A 16,823-nucleotide genomic window follows, 5' to 3' on the forward strand; every position below is an offset into this window, starting at 1 on the left:
GGGTGACAGAGTGAGACTCTGTCTCAAAAAAATAAAAGAAACTAAGTATAAAAGTTTTAGCTGGGCGTGGTGGTGCATGCCTATAATCCCAGCTACTTGGGAGGCTTCGAGGCAGGAGAATCGCTTGAACCCAGGGCAGAGGTTGCCAGTGTGAGCCAAAGATTAGCCATTGCACTCCAGCCTGAGCAACAGGAATGAAACTCTATCCCAAAGAAACCCCATAAAGTTTTGCTATCAAAGAACAGAATCAGAGGACTCAACACTCCAATGCCAGATTACACTTTTTTTTTTTTTTTTTTTTTTTTTTTTTTGAGATGGAGTCTTTGCTCTATCGCCCAGGCTGGAGTGCAGTGGTACCTGTCGGCTCACCAGCACCTCCCAGGTTCAAGCAATTCTCCTGCCTTATCCTCACGAGTAGCTGGGATTACAGGCATGTGCCACCACACCTGGCTAATTTTTGTAATTTTAGTAGAGATGGAGTTTCACCATTTGGCTAGGCTGGTTTCGATCCTCTGACCTCAAGTGATCTGCCTGCCTCAGCCTCCCAAAGTGCTGGGATTACAGGCGTGAGCCACTGCGCCCAGCCAACATTTGGTTTTACATCCTGGCTCTGGCCATGACCATGGCCAAGTGACTGACTTTAACTCCGTAGACCTACTTTTCATCTGTAAAATAGGGTTGATTGTGGCATTGCTGTGAAGTTGAAATGAATTGCTGTTGCAGAACGCCTGGCACGTAGTAGGTGTTTGGAATACCTCCTGTTGCTGTTTTCAAAACAGTTGTAGCTTACTACTGAAGATTTACCCTAGAAGTGGCTGAGTGCCTGGCATTTTTTTTCTTCACACCTCTCTCTGGTGTGGCAGGCAGAGCTCCATGTGCACTTTTACCCTGGTGGAGCCTTGGGCCCTCAGGGTCCCTCACGCCTATAAGCTCGGCCACTGCACTGTCTGTCCTCGCTAACAGAGTGATGCCCCAAAACTCCCAGGTTTCTTCCCCTTTAACTGAAACCTGGTTTTCCCTTGAAGATGCCACTTGAAAAAACCCTTAAGCAAAGGTCGCTAATTTTCCCATGAATCTTGACACCAGGAGGTAGGATCTGCATTTCTTTCCTTTTTTTTTTTTTTTTTTTTTTTTTTTAAGATGGAGTCTCACTCTGTTGCCCAGGCTAGAGGGCAGTGGCATGATCTCACCTCACTGCAACCTCCACCTGCCGGGTTCAAGTAATTCTCCTGCCTCAGCCTCCCGAGTAGCTGGGACTATAGGTGCATGCCACCACGCTCAACTAATTTTTGTATTTTTAGTAGAGAGAGGGTTTCACCATGTTGGCCAGGATGGTCTCAATCCCTTGACCTTGTGATCCACCAGCCTCGGCCTCCCAAAGTGCTAGGGTTACAAGCGTGAGCCACCGGCCAGGATCTGTATTTCTTTTCTGCCACTTTGGTGCGTGGTCTTGAAGGACAGTGCTGAAGAGCAGGCCATCTGCTTGTACGACTTTGTCCTGTTCTGCTTGCTATTACTAGCCATTCTCCAGAAGTTGGCAACTGATATTTTTTTCCTTTTTTATTTTTATGTTTATTGAAAGTCTTACTCAAAACAACAGGTATTTTTGCCTCCACTGGCAGCCTAGATGACTCCCACATCTGCATACGTGGATTCCCTGAAATTCCGGTTCTACTGTTTCTGATTTAACTTGTGTTAAAATGTGGTGGAGACTTCGGAGTCAAATCTAGATTTGAAGTTGTTCTGCTGCTTGCTGACAATGATATTTGTTGACCTCGGAACCCGTTTCCTCACCCATAAATATTACAATAGCACATCCTTGTAAAGTTGGGGTGCTGTTTAAGTGAGCTGATGACTGGAGTGCCTGGCATTGAGCATTGGGCTGCTTAGTCAGTGCTAGCTTGCTTCCCTCCCAGTCCTCTCCCAGCGGGGCCATGCCTCACTTGGAACTGCTTTGCCCTCAAGACCTCAGTAGCACTCCCTGCGAGCACAGCCTTTCTCTCTCCAGCTCCCACTGTCCCTGAGCTGTTTGCAAAGCCGTTCTGTCCCTCTGCAGTTGCCTCAGTTCTTCCTACTAGAACCTCCTTGCCTTCATTCCTGTCTCCCTCACAAGCCAGTACTGACTGCCACAATTCCTGAAGCAAACTCAACTGCTTGATTTCTCTCCTACTCTTCAAGCTGGAGAGCCTCAGCATATATCAGAGCAAACTTGGGAGCCCTGAATGTTGGTGGCCATTCCTTGAATCCGGCTCTAGGATACTTCCTGCACCACTGCCACATAGGAACGGCTCCAGCATGTCCAGTTTTCCCAAATCCAAGCCCACCTGCATCCTCATTCTAAGCTCATTACTATGAGAGCACGCCTCCTGAAAAAAACTGACATCACAGAACTTTATCTTCCTTTTTCACCTCAAAATTGTTTTGTGGGCTGTGTGTGGTGGCTCACGCCTGTAATCCTAGCACTTTGGGAAGCCAAGGTGGGAAGACTGCTTGAGCTCAGGAGTCTGAGACCAGCCTGGCCAACATGGCAAAACCCTGTCTCCATAAAAAATGGAAAAATTAGCTGGCCATGGTGGCATGTGCCTATGGTGCCAGCTACTCAGGAGGCTGAAGTGGGAGGATGGCTTGAGCCTGGGAGGTAGAGGTTGCAACAGGTCATGACTGCGCCACTGCACTCCAGCCTGGGCAACAGAGCAAGACCTTGTCTCAAAAGAAAAAAAAAATTGTTTAGTGATGTTACCTACTTCCTCTTTCCCTTTTGTCTTGTGGATGTAAATTTTTAATGAAACATACTTTACAAACAGTAAAATGCCCAAATTTTAAATCCACAGCTTGATAATTTTTTAACTATGTATGCACCAAAATCAGGATGCAGAATACCTCCATCACCCCTGGAAAGTTCCTTTGGGAGCCTGCTCAGTCAGTAGTGCCTTCAGAGATCATTCTTCTAACTTCTGTTCACCATTGTTTTGTCTGCTCCTCCTTTATATTTTTTTATTTTTATGTTATTTATTTATTTTGAGACAGAGTCTTGCTGTGTCGCCCAGGCTAGAGTGCAATGGCTCGATCTCAGCTCACTGCAAGCTGCACCTCCCGGGTTCACGCCATTCTCCTGCCTCAGCCTCCCGAGTAGCTGGGACTATAGTCATCCACCACCATGCCCAGCTAAGTTTTTGTATTTTTAGTAGAGACGGGGTTTCACTGTGTTAGCCAGGATGGTCTCGATCTCCTGACCTCGTGATCCGCCTGCCTCAGCCTCCCAAAGTGCTGGGATTACAGGTGTGAGCCACCGCGCCCGGCCTCCTTTTATTTGTTTTGTTTTTTGTTTTTTGTTTGAGATAGGGTCTTACTCTGTCACCCAGGCTGGAGTGCCGTGGCATCATCATGGCTCACTGCAGCCTCGAACTCCTAGGCTCAAGTGATGCTCCTGCCTCAGCCTTCTAAGTAGCTAGGCACCACCATGCCCAGCTAATTTTTAAAATTGCCTTGTAGAGATAGGATCTCACTGTTGCCCAGGTTGCCTGTTCTTACTAAACTGTGTGCGTGTGCGTGTGCGTGTGTGTGTGTGTGTGTGTGTGTGTGTGTGTGTTGCAGGGGTGGGGGGGGTGGTTTATCAACTGTTTTCCTGGTTGAGTTTGATTTCTTTTCACGTAGGAAAACTTAGAAAATGCAAAGAAACGAAAAAGACAAGGAAAAATTCGTAATGCCACACTGGCCAGGAATGTCCATTGTTAATATTCTTTTTTTTTTTTTTGAGACAAAGCCTCACTCTGTTGCCCAGGCTGGGGTGTAGTGGCACGATCTCGGCTCACTGCAACCTCTGCCTCCTGGGTTCAAGTGATTATCCTGCCTTAGCCTCCCGAGTAGCTGGGATTACAGGCGCCTGCCACCACGCCCAACTAATTTTTTGTGTTTTTAGTAGAGACAGGGTTTCACTATGTTGGTCAGGCTGGTCTCGAACTCCTGACCTCAAGTGATCCACCCACCTTGGCCTCTCAAAGCGCTGGGATTACAGGCGTGAGCCACTGTGCCCGGTCTCCACTGTTAATATTCTGATGTTTATCTTTCTAGACTTTTCATTGCATATAAAAACTTTTCAATCAGGACACAGTGGCTCATGCCTGTAATTCCAGTACTTTGGGAGGCTAAGGCGGGTGGATCACTTAAGGCCAGGAGTTTGAGACCAGTGTGGGCAACATGGCAAAACCCAGACTCTACTAAAAAATACAAAAATTAGCTGGGCATGGTGGCACAGGCCTGTGACCCCAGCTACTCAAGAGGGTGAGGTGGGAGGATCAATTTAGCCCAGCAGGCAGAGGTTGCAATGAGTCAAGATCACGCAATTATACTCTAGCCTGGGTGACAGAATGAGACAGAAATGGGATATAATATAAATAGTGTATTACTTCAAGTTCACACATCCTTCTGTATCTTATTTATTTATTTATTTAGAGTCTCGCTCTGTCGCCCAGGCTGAAGTGCAGTGGCGCGATCTTGGCTCACTGCAAACTCCGCCTCCCGGATTCCGGTGATTCTCCTGCCTCAGGCTCCCAAGTAGCTGGGATTACAGGTGCCCACCACCATGACCAGCTAATTTTTGTATTTTTAGTGAAGATGTATTTTTAGTAGAGATGAGGTTTCGCCATGTTGGTCAGGCTCGTCTCAAACTCCTGACCTCAGGTGATCTGTCCTCGTTGGCCTCCCAAAGTGCTGGGATTACAGGCGTGAGCCACCGTGCCCGGCCTCTTCTGTGTCTTTTTAAATAGCTGTACAGCATTTCACTAGATGGATGTACCATATATTGATGAAAATTATCTTGTGACATGCTAAACTTTTTTTCTCTTTTCTAAAATAGCAAATTGATAAACATCCCCATACCTGAATGTGAACATCCATACTAGTTTCCTCAGGAGAAAAAAATAATAATCCTAGAACTGCTTAGTCAAAAAGGGATAAAAGTTTTTCTTCTTTTTAATGTTTGTGTTATCTCCAAACTGTAGTCCAGAGAAGTCATTTCTCCTCCTGCCAGCAGTGTATGAGTATGTGCTCAGCCTCCCACCTGTCACCATGTTCAGAACCTTCGCCAACAATCATCCCCTTCTAAACCACTTGGATCTCTTTATCTTCTCTCTAAAAATGTTTGGAGTCCCCTCCCTTACAAAACTTCAATCCCAGTTTACCCACAAGTTGCTGCCAGGATGGTTTACACAGCCAGCCTCCACTTCCTCCTTAGCCTCCTGTAATTCAACTTTCATCTCCACTGACCATCTCTTATGGTCACCTGTGACCTCCTAATTACCATCTTCATTGGCTTCTTACAAAACTTCTCTGAATGTAAAAGTTCTCCAGCTGGTACCCAACACAGAGTAAGTCCCCCTATCTCTGTTCCCACAAGTTTGAGGTCAGACTGTGTGAACTAGGTTAAGGAATTAACATTTTGCCCCAAGGGCCAGTGAAGAGCTTTATCAGATGTGGATTATAGGTATTTCTGTCACCATAGGGATTAGAAGGGAGGTGTGTAAGTCTGTTTTCATTGCTAAAAAGAAATACCTGGCCGGGCGCAGTGGCTTACGCCTGTAATCCCAGCACTTTGGGAGGCTGAGGTGAGTGGATCACGAGGTCAAGAGTTCAAGACCAGCCTGGCCAAGATGGTGAAACCCTGTCTCTACTAAAAATACAAAAATTAGCCAGGTATGCTGGTGGGTGCCTGTAATCCCAGCTATTCGGGAGGCTGAGGCAGAGAACTGCTGGAACCCGGGAGGCGGAGGTTGCAGTGAACCAAGATTGTGCCTCTATACTCCAGCCTGCGCGACAGAGTAAGACTCCATCTCAAAAAAAAAAAAAAAAAAAAGGGCAGAGCTTTATTAAAAAGTTGTAGACAAGCCAGGTGTGGTGGCTCACACCTATAAATCTAGTGCTTTGGTAGGCTGAGGTGGGAGGATCACTCGAGCCCAGGCATTGGAGACAAACCTGGGCAACATGGTGAGACCCCGTCTCTACACATTTTTTTTCTTTTTTTAAAAAATTACCCAAGTAAGGCCAGAAGTGGTGGCTCATGCCTGTAATCCCAGCACTCTGGGAGGCCTAGGCTGGCGGATCACCTGAGGTCGGGAGTTTGAGACCAGCCTGATCAACATGGAGAAACCCCTTCTCTACTAAAAATACAAAGTTAGCCGGGCGTGGTGGTGCATGCCTGTAATCCCAGCTAATCGGGAGGCTGAGGCAGGAAGGAGAATCATTTGAACCTGGGAGGCAGAGGTTGCAGTGAGCCAAGATCACACCATTGCACTCCAGCCTAGGCAACAAGAGCATAACTCCACCTCAAAAAAAAAAAAAAAAAAAAAGCCAAGTATGGTGGCTTGTGCCTATACTAACCAGCTACTCGGAGGGCTGTAGAGGAGAATTGATTTTTTATTTTTTTCTTTTTTCTGAGATGGAGTCTCACCCTGTCACCCAGGCTGGAGTGTAGTGGTGTGATCTCCACTCACTGCAACCTCTGCCTCCCAGGTTCAAGTCATTCTCCTGAATCAGCCTCCCGAGTAGCTGGGACTACAGGTGCCTGCCACCACATCCAGCTAATTTTTGTATTTTTAGTAGAGACAGAGTTTCACCATGTTGGCCAGGCTGGTCTTGAACTTCTGACCTCAAGTAATCCGCCCGCTTTGGCCTCCCAAAGTACTGAGATTACAGGCAAGAGCCACTGTGCCTGGCCAGGAGGATTGCCTGAGCTTGGGAGTTTGAAGCTGCAGTGAGCACCGCTGCACTGCCACCTGGTCAACAGAGCAAGACCCTCTCTCTAAAAAGAAAAAAGAGGGCTGGGCGTGGTGGCGCACGCCAGTAATCTCAGCACTTCGGGAGGCTGAGGCAGGTGGATCACTTGAGCTCAGAAGTTCGAGACCAGCCTGGCCAACATGATGAAACCCCGTTAATACTAAAAATACAAAAAATTAGATGGGTGTGGTGGCGCATGCCTGTAATCCTAGCTACTCGGGAGGCTGAGACAGGAGAATCGCTTAAACCTGGAAGGCGGAGGTTGCAGTGTGCTGAGATAGTGCCACTGAACTCTAGCCTGGGTGACAGAGCGAGACTCTGTCTCAAAAATAAAAAAATTAAAAAAAGGAGAAAAGAAAGAATTGCAGAAAAGTATAAAGAAAAAATAACCATTATTCCTACCATCCAAAATGATTAATATTTTGGCATATTTGCTTCCAGTTTTTTGTTGTTGTTGTTTGTTTGTTTGTTTGTTTGTTTTTGAGACAGAGTCTTGCTCTGTCATCCAGGCGGGAGTACAGCAGTGCGATCTCAGCTCACCTGCAACCTCCGCCTCCCGGGTTCAAGCAATTCTCCTGCCTCAGCCTCCCAAGTAGCTGGGATTACAGCTGCCTGCACCACACCCAGCTAATTTTTGTATTTTTAGTGGAGACGAGGTTTCACCATGTTGGCCAGGCTGGTCTTGAACTCCTGACATCAGGTGATTTGCCTGCCTTGGCCTCCCAAAGTGCTGGGATCACAAGAGTGAGCCACCGTGCCCGGCCAGCTTCCAGCTTTTTTCATGGATATACTTTGGTTAAAATAACAGAAAATGTGGGCTGGACTCGGTTGCTCATGCCTGTAATCCCAGCACTTTGGTAGTCCGAGGCGGGTGGATCACCTGAGGTCAGAAGGTCAAGGCCAGCCTGGCCAACATGGTGAAACCCCGTCTCTACTAAAAATAAAAAATTAGCGGGCTGTGGTGCAGGCACCTGTAATCCTAGGTACTCGAGAGGCTGAGGCAGGAGAATTGCTGGAACCCAGGAGGCAGAGGTTGCAGTGAGCCAAGATTGTACCACTGCACTCGAGCCTGGGTGACAGAGTGATACTCTGTCTCAAAAAAAAAAAAAAAAAAAATTACAGAAAATGTTTATAGATATGCTAAAATAAATCCATGCTATGCAAATGTGGCTAACATCTAGCCAAGCTGGACTTTGGCACTTACCCCTGGGCAGACCTGACAGCATGCTGGGTACTGATCAGCCACGAGTCTTCAACATGAGGGTCTCTCCAGGGTGCCCTTTCTCCAGAGCCTTCATCTCAGGTAGAAACAGCAGCAGAGGCCTACGGATGTGAACCAGCTTGTCTGATCTGCAGCGAGGAGGGGTGTAAGGAGTCATCATTACACAAAAAATAATTGGAAACGGGACAGGTAACAGGTCATTTCACTACACTGGGGCACTGGAAAGAGAGGGCAGGGCCTGTGTAAGGGCACCTGGGCCCAGGGGTGGAGTCAGCTCCGCACACACTTTCTCTCCCAGCAGTGCACTCACTCACTCGCTTATTCGCTTACTCAGTCACCTATTCAGGTGATACTCTCTGATGCCCGCTGTGTCCTTGCCCTCTTGCTAGGTCTGGGAACATGGCAAACATGATGGCCTTCAGTCTAGTGAACGCGGACAGTCAGCGGGATCCATCCTGACAGGTGAGATGCACAGAGAAGAGCCACCTGCAGGTGTGCAGTGGAGCCCAGAGTGGAAGCGCGGCTGCTCGGGATTGAGGGAGGGGTCAGGGCAACTCGCCTGAGAAGAGGACATTTGTGCTGGGCTGTGAAAAAGGAGCATGCTTGCCAGGAGGAGAAGACACGTTAAGGCATTTGAGGCAACACAGGTGATGAAAGGGCGGAAGGTGCAGGGGCAGATGACCTGGGTCTGAATCCCAGCTCTGCTGTTTGTTGGTTCTGTGACCTTGGGGAAGTCATCTTCCCTCTCTGAGCCTCTGTTTCTTCAATGGGAACTAGAAGGAAGGTAATCACAGTTTTACTGTCAAGAAAACAGAAGAGCCCAGGCATAGTGGCACACACCTGGAAGCCCAGCACTTTGGGAGACTGAGGCGGGAGGATGGCTTGAGCCTGGGAGGTCAAGGCTGCAGTGAGCTATGATTGCGCCACTGCACTCCAGCCTGGGTGACAAAGCAAGACCCTACCTCTAAAAAGGAAAGAAGGAAAAAGAGAAAGAAAGCAGAAGGGTCCCGCAGGGGTGAGATGGCAGCACGGCGGGACAAAGAGTGTGAGTGTCCCCGGGCAGAGGAAGCACACGCCCTGCATGCTGGAACGGACACTGGGGAGCCACAAGGGTTGGAGCATGGCTGGAAGGGAGGAGAGAGAGGTGGGAACTGACAAAGTGTGACTAGATTGGGATACTGGTTCTTCCGCCACCTCCATCCCTCCCGCAGGGAGGCTGGAGAAGATGGGAGAGGAGGGAGAGTCCAGCTTGCAAACTTACCCCTTTGAGAGCCTTCACCTTCCTCTGAAATGGCAAAGGAGATTTAAATTCAGGACTGGATCCAGTCTGACTTCAGTCTCCTCATTCAATAAAGGAACAACATATTCTGTTGCTGATGGCCCCTCAAAGAGCCCTCTAAGGGCCAGAGGCCTTCCACTTCCTATTGTGGCAGGGCAGTGGCAGTGGCAATGGAGGTGGCAGGAAGGGAGGGCACACCTGGAGCTCCCAGGAGGCAGGGGGATAGGCTGAACTGGGGCCTCCGAGGTGCAGAGGCCAACCAAGCCGGGGGGCCTCCATGCAGGCTTTCCACACGTAGATTCTCTGACTTGGGGAATGCAGGAATGGGGACTACAGAACTACCTGATACTCCCATTTTCTAGCTGGGCCTAGACCCAGGCCGTTCTAAGCCTCGTTTTCTCCAAATAGAAACAGAATATAATAAACACCTCAACTCTGGATGCCAAGATGCAAATGAAATGCGAGGGTTTGTGAGGCCCTGGGACCTGGCCCTGCTCCTGCCCCCTCTGCCACCTCACCAGCTCCCAACTCCCTCCAGCTCCCGCTCAAGCACCGCCCTGCCTCTGCCTTGCTCATTCTGTGTGCTGTGTGGAATGCTCTTCTCCTGACTGGCTCCTTCCCACCACTCAGGCCTCACTCTCTCCAGGTTGCTTCCTCTGAGAGGCCACTCCTATGTCAGGGTCCACAGATCCTCTGTGGCTTGTTACTTTTCCTTCATAGCCCTTGTTGTGCTCTGAAATAATTGCTGACTTCCATTTTGTCCCACTGTCCTTTGGGAGGGCCAGTTTCCTGGAGACAGCAGCTCCATCTTGTCCACTGGAGTAGTCCCAATGCCCAGGATGGTGCCCGGCTTGGGCGGAGGCACTTGGCCAGTTCTGCTGAATGAATGGTTTGGCACAAATGACCTTTTTACAATTTTGAAATAATTTAAGATTCATAGGACATTGCAAAAACATTACAGAAAGGACCTATGTACCCTTAGTTTCCCTCAAATGGCAGCATCTTGTTTAAAACCAGAAAATTGGCATTGTTACAATGTACAGATTTTACTAGTTTTACATGCACCTATTTGTGTGTGTGTGTGTGTGTGGTGTGTGTGTAGTTCTATAAATTTCATCACATGTGGATGTGTGTAGCCCACACTATGATCAAGATACAGATCTGTTCCATCAGTGCAAACATCTTCCTTATGCTGCCTCTTTAAAAATCATGCCACCCTTGCCGGGTGCTGTGGCTCACGCCTGTAATCCCAGCACTTTGGGAGGCTGAGGCGGGTGGATCACGAGGTCAGGAGATCAAGACCATCCTGGCGAACACAGTGAAACCCTATGTCTACTAAAAATACAAAAAATTAGCCAAGTGTGGTGCCCGGCGCCTGTAGTCCCAGCTACCCACGAGGCTGAGGCTGGAGAATGGCATGAACCTGGGAGGCGGAGCTTGCAGTGAGCCAAGATCACGCCACCGCACTCCAGCCTGGGCCACAGAGCGAGACTTCGTCTCAAAAAAAAAAAAAAAAAAAAAAAAAGTCATGCCACCTTCTTCCCACCCCCTATATATTTTTTTTTTTTTTTGAAATGGAATCTTGCTCTGTACCCCAGGCTGGAGTGCAGTGGCATAATCTTGGTTCACTGCAATCTCCGTCTCCTGGGTACAAGCAATTCTCCTGCCTCAGCCTCCTGAGTAGCTGGGACTACAGTCAGGCGCCACCATGCCTGGATAATTTTTTTTATTTTTTATTTTTTGAGACAGAGTTTTGCTCTTGTTGCCCAGGCTGGAGTGCAGTGGTGCGATCTCGGCTCACCATAACGTCTGCCTCCCTGGTTCAAGCAATTCTCGTGCCTCAGCCTCCTGAGTAGCTGGGGTTACAGGCATGTGCAACCACGCCTGGCTAATTTTGTATTTTTAGTAGAGACGGGGTTTCTCCACGTTGGTCAGGCTGACCTTGAACTCCCGACCTCAGGTGATCCATTGGCCTCGGCCTCCCAAAGTGCTGTGATTACAGGCATGAGCCACCGTGCCCAGCCTTAATTTTTGTATTTTTACTAGAGACGGGGTTTCATCATGTTGGCCAGGCTGGTCTTGGACTCCTGACTCAAATGATCCCCCTGCCTCGGGCTCCCAAAGTGCTGGGATTACAGGCGTGAGTCACCATGCCCGGCCAATAGTCAGTATTTTTTATTTTAGTTCTTTTAATAGGTGTGTAAAAAATTCCTCATTGTGTCTTAATTTACATTTCTGCAATGTTAAAGGTGTGGAACATATTTTTGTGAGTACATGAAATATCTCTTTAGTAAAATGTATGTTGATCTTTTGGGCTTTTCAGAGTTTTTTTTTTTTCAGCTTTCTCAGGTTGAAATTGAGAGTTTTTATATATCTGAGATGTGAGTTATTTGTCAGATATGTGGCTGCAAATTAAAAGTTTTTAATCTTGATAAGGGCCAATTATAGATTTTTCTTTGATGGATTGTTTTTGGTGTCATGTCTAAGACATTTACACCTAGCCCTAGATTTTCACCTGTTTTCTTCTAAAAGTTTTCTAATTTTATGTTTTACCTTTACATCTATGACCCATTTTAAGTTAATTTTTGTGTAAGTTGTGGAGTTGATTTGTTGAAAAGACTATCCTTCATTGAATGTTTAAAAATCAGTTGGTTATACTTGTGTGGGTGTATTTCTGGGTTCTTAATTCTGTTTCATTGATGCATTTCTCTGTCCTCTGCAAATACCACATTGTCTTGACTAATGCAGTGATGACAATAAGTCTTAACATCAGGTACAGTTGATCTTCCCACTTTATTTTTTTTTCTTCTCCTTCTCCTCCTCCTTCTCCTCCTCCTTTTTCTTCTTCTTCTTTCTTCTTCTCTTCTTAAATCAAGTACAGTTGATCTTCCCACTTTATTTTTGCCACCTTCTTCCTCTCCTTCTCCTTCTTCCTTCTTCCTCCTCCTCCTCCTCCTCTTCTTCCCTCTTCTTCTTCTTCTTCTTTTTTTGAGACAGGGTCTGCCTCTGTCACCCAGGCTGGAGTGCAGTGGCATGATCTTGGCTCACTGCAACTTCCACCACCTGGCCTCAAGTGATTCTCCTGCCTCAGCCTTCCAAGTAGCTGGGACTACAGACATGTGCCACCATGCCCGGCTAATTTGTGTTTTGTTTTGTTTGTAGAGATGGGATTTTGCCACATAGGTTGCCCAGGCTGATCTCAAACTCCTGAGCTCAAGCAATCTGTCTCCCTTGGCCTCCCAAAGATTACAGGCAAGAGCCACCATACTCAGCCTATTCTTATTTTTCTTTTTTTTTTTTTTTTGAGACAGAGTTTCGCTTTTGTTGCCCAGGTCGGAGTGCAATGGCACAACCTCGGCTCACTGCAACCTCCGCCTCCTGGGTTCAAGCAGTTCTCCAGCCGCAGCCTTCTGAGTAGCTGGGATTACAGGCATCCACTACCATGCCCGGCTAATTTTTGTATTTTTAGTAGAGATGTGGGTTCACCATGTTGGCCAGGCTGGTCTTGAACTCCTGACCTCAGGTGATCTGCTTGCCTCAGTCTCCCAAAGTTCTGGGATTACAGGAGTGAGCTACCACGCCCAACCTATTCTTGTTTTTAAAAATTGTTTTAGCTACTCTCATTCCTTTGCCTTTTCATATACATTTTAGAATAAGCATATCTGTATCTTTTTTTTTTTTTTTTTTTGCTTGTAGAGACAGTTTGAGACCAGCCAGGCTGGCCTTAAGTGATTCTCCCACCTCTGCCTCCCAAAGTGTTGGCATTAGGCCAGACGTGGTGGCTCACACCCGTAATCTCAGCACTTTGGGAGGCCGAGGCGGGTGGATCACTTGAGGCCAGGAGTTCATGCCCAGCCTGGACAACATAGAGAAACCCAGTCTCTACTAAAAATACAAAAAGCTGGGCGTGGTGGCCCACACCTGCAGTCCCAGCCATTTGGGAGGCTGAGGCACAAGAATCTCTTGAACCTGGAAGGCAGAGGTTGCAGTGAGCCAAGATCGCACCACTGCACTCCAGCCTGGGTGACAGAGTGAGAATCTGTCTCAGAAAAACAACAACAACAACAACAACAACAACAAACCCACAAAAACAGGGCCAGGCGTGGTGGCTCACGCCTGTAATCCCAGCACTCTGGGAGGCCGAGGCAGGTGGATCACTTGAGGTTAGGAGTTCAGAGCAGCCTGGCCAACATGGTGAAACCCTCTCTCTACTAAAAATACAAAAAATTGGCTGGGCGCAGTGGCTTACGCCTGTAATCCCAGCATTTTGGGAGGCGAATCACCTGAGGTCAGGAGATCAAGACCATCCTGGCCAACATGGTGAAAACCTGTCTCTACTAAAAATACAAAAATTAGCTGGGCATGGTGGCATGTGCCTGTAGTCCCAGCTACTTGGGAAGCTGAGGCGGCAGAATCACTTGAACCCAGGAGGCGGAGGTTGCAGTGAGCTGAGATCACACCACTGCACGCCAGCCTGGCGACAGAGCCAGACTCTGTCTCAAAAAAAACCAAAAACCAACCAAACAAACAAAAAAATCAGCTGGGCGTAGCGGTGTGTGCCTGTAGTCCCAGCTACTCAGGAGGCTGAGGCAGGAGAATCACTTGAACCTGGGAGGCAGAGGTTGCAGTAAGCTGAGATCGTGCCATTGCACTCCAGCCTGGGTGACAGAGTGAGACTCCATCTCAAACAAACAAATAAACAAACAAGAACAATGACAACAAAAAACCAAAGTGTTGGCATTATAGGCTCGAGCCACGGTGCCCAGCCTATGCATGTCTGTGTCTTAAAAAACAGACAACAAACCCTTGCTGAGATTTTGATAGGAATTGCATTAAACCTACAGATTGAGAAGAAATGCCACCTTCACTATGTTGAATATTCCAATCCAAGTACATGGTTTGTTTCCACGTATTTAGGTCTGACTTCTTTCTTTTTTTTTTTTTTTTTTTTTGAGACGGAGTCTCGCGCTGTGTCACCCAGGCTGGAGTGCAGTGGCGCGATCTCGGCTCACTGCAAGCTCCACCTCCCAGGTTCAGGCCATTCTCCTGGCTCAGCCTCCGAGTAGCTGGGACTACAGGCGCCCGCCACCACGCCCGGCTAGTTTTTTGTATTTTTAGTAGAGACGGGGTTTCACCATGTTAGCCAGGACAGTCTCGATCTCCTGACCTCGTGATCCGCCCGCCTCGGCCTCTCAAAGTGCTGGGATTACAGGCTTGAGCCACCGCGCCCGGCCAGGTCTGACTTCTTTCATTAGAGTTTTGTAGTTTTTAGCATGCAAGTCCTGCATGTTTTGTTAGATTTAGTCCTAAGTATTTCACTTTTCTTTGAGCAATTAGAAATAGTATTATTGTGTTTTAAGCTGGGCGCGGTGGCTCACCCCAGTAATCCCAGCACTTTGGAAGGCTGAGTCAGGCAGATCACTTAAGTTCAGGAGTTCAAGACCAGCCTGGGAAACAATATGAGACCCCATCTCCACAAAAAAATACAAAAAATTAGCAGGCCGTGGTGGCGCACGCCTCTGGTCCCAGCTACTTGGGAGGCTGAGGTGAGAGAATCGCTTGAACCTCGGAGTCAGAGGTTACAGTGAGCCAAGATCATGCCACTGCACTCCAGCCTGGGTGACAGAGACTCTGTCTCAAAAAAAAAAAAAAGGTATTATTGTGTTTTAAATCTCGGTTTCCATGTGTTCGTTGCTAGTATGTAGAATCAATTAATTTTTTTCTTTATTTTTTTCAGACGGAATTTCACTCTTGTCACCCAGGCTGGAGTGCAATGGCGCAATCTTGGCTCACTGCAACCTCCGCCTCCCGGTTTCTAGTGATTCTCCTGTCTCAGCCTCCCGAGCAGCTGTGAGTACAGGCGCCTGCCACCATGCCTGGCTAATTTTTGTATTTTTAGTAGAGACAGGGTTTCACCCTGTTGGCCAGGCTGGTCTTGAACTCCTGACCTCAGGCAATCCGCCTGCCTCAACCTCCCAAAGTGCTGGGATTACAGGTGTGAACCACCGCGCCCAGCAGAATCAATTAATTTTTTTATGTTGATCTTGTACCTGTGACCTGAACTCATTTAGTCCTAGGAGTTTTTTTGTAGATTCTTCAGATTTTCTACCTAGATTTTCATCCTATCAGCTATAAATTGGGAATTTTATTTCTCCCTTTCCTTATATATTAGGCATTTATTTGCCTAATTTTATTTCTTTTTCTTGCCTTATTGTGCTGGCTGGGTCTTCCAGTACAGTGTTGAACAGGAGTTGTGAGAGGAGACAGCCTTGCCTGGTCCCCATCTCAGAGGGGAGGCCTCTAGCCTTTCACTATTAAGTATGATGCAAGCTGTAGGGGTATCTGTAGATGTTCTTTATCAAGCTGAGGAAGTTAGCTTCTATTCCTAGCTTGTTGACAGTTTTTATCATGGATGAGTGAAGTTTGTCAAAAATTTTTTTGCATCAATTGATATGATCATGTGCTTTTTCTTTAGCATTTGCAAAATATTGTAAAAAGCTTGGAACCTTCCCGATCTTACAATTTTCTCAGACCTATGGGGCCCTAGGAGCTCAGATGCTACCGCTGTTCTAGTCCACCTCGTACCAGTGTGCTCCAGGGAATGTAACCTGAGCCCTCCACCTGGCCAAACTAGCCAAATGCAGGAAATGCCACCGTATAGATTCTTGGAGCTTTACAATGTCCATTGTCATAGCCAAGCCTCAGTGAAGCCCCGCGATAGATTCCTGTTACCTTCGACACGGACTTTACCACATTTATTCGACCACAGAGCTCTTGTTTTGCACAAACCCTGTTATGGCCTCACTGGACTTTCTCAGAAACACACTTAGAGAACTGTTTTACTGATCTTGTCCCCTCTTTGCAGATGATCCAAAGACTGGAAAGAGAAGTGCTCTGACCAGGGCTCTGGTTAGTGGCATCACAGACACAAGGTCGCAGGTCTCCTGACTCCAGCCCACTGTTCCGGCTCCAGACCACACTGCTGTGACACGCTAACAAGTCAGCCAACATTCCTCATCACCAAGCTGGTCTCTTTCATGGCTCCCGGGCACTCTATCCCCACTGAACCTGGGTCCAAGGGGTACAATTCTTCCTAGTTTCAGTGGGGTTGAAGGGTGGGCCGTATGAACACAGGCCTGGCCAGTAAACGGATCTGATGTGGGCACACAACCAAAGTCAGCCTGACAACACTCGATCCCCAAAGGTGATGCTAAATTAGAGGAAACTGAGCAAGGGCTACCAAGCGCTACTGCGCAGAGAAAAGCAAGGTTGCAGGCCGGGCACGGTGGCTCACACTTGTAATCCCAGCACTTTGGGAGGCCAAGGTGGGAGGACCGCTTGAACCCAGGAGTTCCGAGACCAGCCTGGGCAGCACAGTAAGACTCGTTCCCATTGGAAAAACAAAACAAGTTTTCCTCATGACAGGCCTGAGCCCCCTGATCCAGTCAGGACAGAAGAACCTACCTTGAGATTCATTTTTATCTATTTATTTTTTGAGACAGTCTGCTGTCACCTAGGCTGGAGTGCAGTGGTGCAATCTTGGCTCACTGC

This window comes from Papio anubis, chromosome 5 (assembly GCF_008728515.1).
Source record: "Papio anubis isolate 15944 chromosome 5, Panubis1.0, whole genome shotgun sequence".
Classification (NCBI taxonomy): Eukaryota; Metazoa; Chordata; class Mammalia; order Primates; family Cercopithecidae; genus Papio; species Papio anubis.